The 6,613-nt window shown below is 41.6% G+C and overlaps 1 pseudogene; it reads left to right on the plus strand.

Annotated features, from left to right (window-relative positions):
• The first annotated feature begins 42 nt into the window (after positions 1-42).
• LOC118650535 lies at positions 43-1,135 on the plus strand (annotated as a pseudogene).
• The last annotated feature ends 5,478 nt before the right edge of the window (positions 1,136-6,613 follow it).

Here is a 6,613-nt window from a genome sequence, read left to right on the forward strand (position 1 = left end):
TGCTGGCAGTGTCCATGTGCCCTTAGTCTCTCTACCTTTTTTGCTGCTAAATTCAGCCTCAGTGTCACTGGGTGCATCCAGAAGACTCTGAGGCTTCCTCAAAAGCCTTGGGGGGGCATTATCTTTGACATGAAGATAGCTGCGGACTTCAGCATCCTGGAGAGTCAGAAGGAATTTTGTGTCAGTACTGCCAGCACCGTGAGGAAAAGCCCTGGCTACCCATGCTGACCTCCTCCTGCCCTGACTGGGACCGATATGTAGAGTGTGTGCTGGGTCAACCCCATCACCCCCACCTCTGAACGGCAATGTTTTCCCAGCAGATCAATGGCTCTCTGGTGAAGGACTACTTCACCGGACAACAGAACCTGTCCCCAGACAAGATTTTCCTCATCATTGTGGCCCCAGGTTATGACAAGAAACTGGAGGTCCTTTGAGAAGATGTTCCCACAGCTTTACATAGTTTCTCAGAGTGAAACTGTCCAGATAATGGAGCAAAGTGACCTTGCCTCGAATGACCCAACCGCCGTGGACACTCTGTTTGGAGACATGAAGGAGAAGGAGGTGAGGCTCCATGAGGGTGCCAGCTCTAAACGGGTACCTGGCACACATCTTCAGACACATGGCCAAGGAGCTGCTCAGTGAGGACATGGGAGTGCTCACCTACTGCATCCTGAGGAACAAAGACTTCCAGGAGGTCACCCTTGAAAGTGACGAAGAGGTGCTGCTACGCTTTGAGGCTGCTTTTGGCTTTCGGAACATCCAGAAGTGGTCCAGAAGCTGTAGAGGGGGCAAGTTCCCCTGCCACTTTGTGGAGGTCCTGGCCTGCGCCGGGCATGCCTAAGTGGCAGGGCCAAACCCAGGCAGACGACGGGTGTGCAGACAGGGCACTACTACGGCAGATGGAAGGCATCTATCTGCCATCCCAGTGTGGCCCCCGGAGACCAGCGCCCATGTGCAGGAGTTGTACCAGGAGTGGGCTGGGAGGGAGGGGCGACTCCCCCTGGGCCAGGAGGCCCTACACACGCATAGCAGGGCCCAGGGCAGCCTGCCAGGACATCAAGTGGTAAAGGTCCAGCAGACACCCGGTCTGCAGGCCGCCGAAAAGGGGTATCAGACACGTGAAGGAAAGGCTTAGCATCTCTGTCATCGCTTTGGTTTTCAGAATTCCCTGCTCCCCACCTGTCACCCATCTGTCAGCTCCCTCCTTCTGAGGGGCACAGTCGTCCTCACATGGGTGCAACTGGAATATTGTATCTTGAGAGGATTGTCCCAATGTACGCATCCTTTTATCCGATGATGAAAAAATCCCAAAGAACAAGAATGGAGACAGACTACTGTCCTTTAGGCTTAAAAAAACCCTGGAAGTATCCTGTGAAGAGCTGAGACTTGGTTCTGTCCAAGCACCTCAGAGAGATTGAATGAGGAAATGGCCGGTTTGGGCATGACTTTACCCACTTATGTTACTCTTGAAGGTGTCTTTGCCACAATGTGAATAAACTGCCACCTTTTGGAATAGGGGCTCATACGAAAGTCTGCAATTCCCAACTTTGCTTGAAACAAATCTATGTTCTACAGCTGTCCAACGTCCTGAGATCAGATACAGTTGACGAGGTCCTGTTGCTGGTGGTCAGGGGGCACTGGAATGGAGGCCCCCCGTGCCATTTTACATTCAGGGATTGAGCTGAACTCACTTTGGGGGAGGCCTGGCAAGGGTGACAGGTGTCACAGATGGAAGGATGGAGAATGGAGAGGCAGACACCCTGCTCGGTCCCTCCCTGCGTGGGGTCAGGCAGATGAGAGCCAGCCAGCCCGCCCCACAATTGAGTGAGATAGTGTCTTCTGTGCCCCCCTCTCACCCCGTGGGCCCAGCCACTCCCCTCAGCTCTGGGCGGCCCTCTGCATTCCACGATAGTGCACTCTGCCCTCACATGCTGCTCACTCTAAGTGAGAAGGAAGAGAGCAGTTGGCCCACAGACAACTACACAGAAAGATAGGGCTCAGGACTGGTGAGCACAGTGGCAGTGGCGGGAGCCTCTCCTGCCTCCATGGCAGCGCTAAGGAGCAGGGAGCTCAGTGGTAAGGAGCAGTGAGCAGGCAGGCGGTAAGAAGCAAGGGGTCCTGGACTGCGAGAGGGTGCAGGCCAGGCTGAGGAACTCCCCCTCCTCAATGCATGAATTTCGTGCACTGGGCCTCTAGTAAGAATATAAAGAAGAAGCAGGATTATTCCCGCTGTGCCATAGGCCCTTGGTCACTTCCCCAAGTCTGATGGTTTCAGACAGTAACAGGACAACCAGTCCTGCCTCCAAGGAGAACCTCCCTCATACTTCCCTGTGAGAGGCTGCCCTCAACATCTTCCTTTGTAGAGGGAGAATAGAATTGTGATCTGAATTTTTCTTTCTTTTTTAAGATTTACATTATTTTATTTTATTATTTTTTAAAATTGTGAAATCAGTCATTTATTCTGGTCAAAGGAAACAGGTATAGAATAAAATATTATTGTAAATTCATGTTGGCTCATAAGATTTACTTTATATAAAAAGTTATTTTATATTTCTGGCTGCTGAACTTATACTTTATATGTTTGGCTACTTCACTTATAAAGAGCATTTAAACTATTGTATTTTTACCAGTTTTAAAATGCAAATATTTTGTTTTATTTTATTTTATTTATTTATTTATTTTATTTTTTTAAAAAACATATGTCTCCTTTTTATTTTCCCCCTTGACCTTCCCCTGGGAGCCCCTACCCCCCAGTATCTTGTGTCCATTGGTTATGCTTATATGCATTGCATACAAGTCCTTTGGTTGTTCTCTTACCGCTCCCCCAACCATCCCCCGGCCTTCCTGCTGTAGCTTGACAGTCTGTTTGATGCTGCTCTGCCTCTGTATATATTTTTGTTCATCAGTTTATAATGGTCTTTATTATCCACAAATGAGTGAGATCATGTGGTATTTTTCTTTCATTCACTGGCTTATTTCATTTAGCATAATGCTCTCCAGTTCCATCCATGCTATTGCAAATGGTAAGAGTTCCTTCTTTTTTACAGCAGCATAGTATTCCATCATGTAGATGTACCACAGTTTTCTAATCCATTCATCTGTTGATGGGCACTTAGGCTGTTTCCAAATCCTAGCTATGATAAATTGTGCTGCTATTAACATAGGGATGCATATATCCTTTCTGATTGGTGTTTCTGGTTTCTTGGGATATATTCCTAGAAGTGGGATCACAGGGTCAAATGGAAGTTCCATTTTTAACGTTTTGAGGAAACTCCATATTGTCTTTCATAGCGGCTGCACCAGTCTGCATTCCCACCAGCAGTGAAGGAGGGTTCCTTTTTCTCTGTATCCTCTTCAGCACTTGTCATTTGTTGATTTGTTGATGATAGCCATTCTGAGGGGGAGATGGTACCTCATTGTTGTTTTGATTTGCATCTCTCAGATGACTAGTGACTTTGAGCATGTTTCATATGTCTCTTGGCTTTCTGAATGTCCTCTTCTGAAAAGTGCCTATCTAGGTCCATTGCCCATTTTTTGATTGGATTGTTTATCTTCCTTTTGTTAAGTTGTATGAGTTCCCTATAAATTTTGGAGATTAGGCCCTTATCAGATATGAGATTGGCAAATATGTTTTCCCACACAGTGGGATTTCTCGTTGTTTTGTTGATGGTTTCTTTTGCTGTGCAGAAGCTTTTTATTTTCATGTAGTCCCATTTGTTTATTTTCTCTTTAGTTTCCAATGCACTAGGAGCTGTATCAGTGAAGAAAATTGCTTCAGCATATGTCTGAGATTTTGTTGCCTTTGGATTCCTCTAGTATTTTTATGGTTTGCTGTCTTACATTTAAGTCTTTTATCCATTTTGAGTTTACTTTTGTGTATGGTGTAAGTTGGAGGTCAAGTTTCATTTTTTTGCATGTATCTGTCCAATTTCCCAACACCATTTATTGAAGACACTGTCTTGACTCCATTGTATGTTCTTGCCTCCATTGTCAAATACTAATTGAGCATAGTGGTTTGGGTCAATTTCTGGGTTTTCTATCTATTCCATTGATCTATATGTCTGTTCTTGTGCCAGTACCAGGCAGTTTTGAGAACAGTGGCTTTGTAATACAGCTTGATATCTGGTATTGAGGTCCCACCTACTTTGTTGTTCTTTCTCAGTATAACTGCAGCTATTCGGGGTCTTCTTTTATTCCAGATGAATTTTTGGAGAGTTTGTTCTAGGTTGGTGAAATATGCCATTGGTATTTTAATGGGGAGTGCATTGAATCTATAGATTGGTTTGGGTAGTATGGACATTTTAATGATGTTGATTCTACCAATCCATGAACACGATATGTTCTTCCATCTGTTTATGTCTTCCTCTATCTCTTTTTTCAATGTCCTGTAGTTTCCTGAGTAGAGGTCTCTTACCTCTTTAGTTAAGTTTATTCCTAGGTATCTTAAATTTTTTTTGGTGCAATGATAAATGGGATTGTTTTTTTAGTCTCTCTTTCTGTAAGTTCACTATTGGTGTATAGAAATGCCATAGATTTTTTGGCGTTAATTTTGTCCTGCTACATTAAAATTCATTTATTAGGTCTCATAATGTTTTGATGGAGCCTTTAGGGTTTTTAATGTACAATATCATGTTGTCTGCGAATAAGGACAGTTTTATTTTTTCTTTTCCAATTTGAATGCCTTTTATTTTTTCTTCTTGTCTAATCACAATGGTTAATACTGCCAGTACTATGTCAAACAGGAGTGGTGAGAGTGGGCATCCCTGTCTTGTTCCTGTTCTTAGGGGAAATTGTTTTACTTTTTGCCCATTGATTATGATGTTGGCTGTGGGTTTGTCATATATGGCTTTTATTATGTTGAGGTATGATCCTTCTATTCCTGCCTTGATGAGAGTTTTTAACAAGAAAGGGTGTTGGATTTTTTCAAATGCTTTTTCTGCATCAATTGATATGATTATGTGGTTTTTATCTCTCAATTTGTTTATGTGATGTATCACATTTATTGATTTGCAGATATTGTACCATCCTTGCATCCCTGGGATAAATCCTACTTGGTCACGGTATATGATGCTTCTGATGTACTGCTAGATCCGATTTTCTAGGATTTTGTTGAGGATTTTGGCATCTATGTTCTTGAGGAATATTTGCCTATAATTCTTTTTCATTGTGTTGTCTTTATCTGGTTTTGGTATTAGGGTGATGCTGGTTTCAAAGAATAAGCTTGGAAGTGTTTCTTCCTCGTGAATTTTTTGGAATAGTCTGAGGAGGATAGGTTTTATTTCTTCCTTGAATGTTTGGTAAAACTCCCCTGTGAAGTCGTCTGGCCCCAGGCTTTTGTTTGCTGGAAGCTTTTTGATTACTGCTTCAATTTCTTTCATAGTTATTGGGCTATTTAGATTTTTTAGATTCTTCCAGATTAAGTTTTGGAAGGTTGTATTTTTCTAGGAATATGTCCATTTCCTCCATGTTGTCTAGTTTGTTGGAGTACAGTTGTTCATAGTTTTTTTTAACAATCCTTTGTATTTTTGTGGGGTCTGTTGTTATTTCTCTTCTATAATTTCTGATTTTGTTTATTTGGTTCCTCTCTCTTTGCTTCTTGGTGAGCCTGGCTAGAGGTTCATCAATCTTGTTTATCCTTTCAAAGAACCAGCTCTTGGTTTTGTTGATCTTTTTTATTGTTTTTTTTTGTTTGTTTGTTTTTTGGGGGTTTTTTTGGTCTCTATGTTTTTTATCACTGCTCTAATCTTTATTATTTCCTGCCTTCTGCTTACACTGAGTTTTTCTTGTTGTTCTCTTTCTAACTCTTTGAGTTGTAGGTTTAGGTAATTTATTACCATTGTTTCTTGTTTTTTGAAGTAGGATTGTAGAACTATGAACTTCCCTCTCAAGACTGTTTCACTGTGTCCCATAGGTTTTGGATTGTAGTGTTTTCATTGTCGTTTTTTGCCATGATGTTTTTTCTTTTTTCTTTGATCTCCCTGATAACCCAGTCATTGTTTAATAGCATGCTATTTAGTCTCCATATGTTTGATTTTTTGGGATTGCTTTTATTGTAGTTGATTTCCAGTTTGATGCCATTGTGATCTGAGAAGATGATGGATATGATTTATATCTTCTTGAATTTTAAGAGACTTTGCTTGTGACCAAATATATGGTCTATCTTTGAAAATGACTCATGTGCACTTGAGAAGAATGTATATTCTGTGGCTTTGGGGTGAAATGTTCTGAAGATGTCAATTAATTCAATATGATCTAGTGAGTCATTTAGGATTGATGTTTCTTTGCTGATTTTTTATTTAGAGGATTTGTCCAATGGTGATAATGGGGTATTAAAGTCCCCTACTATGATTGTATTACTGTCAATCTCTCCCTTGATATCCTCCAGAAGTTTTTTTTTTTATGTATTTGGTGCTCCTATATTGGGTGTGTATATGTTTACTAGAGTTTTTTCTTCTTGTTGGATTGCTCCTTTTAGTATTATGAAGTGGCCTCCTTATTTCTTTTTATGTCCTTCACTTTGAGATCTAATTTGTCAGATATAAGTATTGCTACCCCAGCTTTTTTTCATTTTCATTTGCCTAAACAGCCTTTTTCCATCCCTTCACCATCAGTC

Source organism: Myotis myotis, unplaced genomic scaffold (assembly GCF_014108235.1).
Source record: "Myotis myotis isolate mMyoMyo1 unplaced genomic scaffold, mMyoMyo1.p scaffold_m19_p_3, whole genome shotgun sequence".
Classification (NCBI taxonomy): Eukaryota; Metazoa; Chordata; class Mammalia; order Chiroptera; family Vespertilionidae; genus Myotis; species Myotis myotis.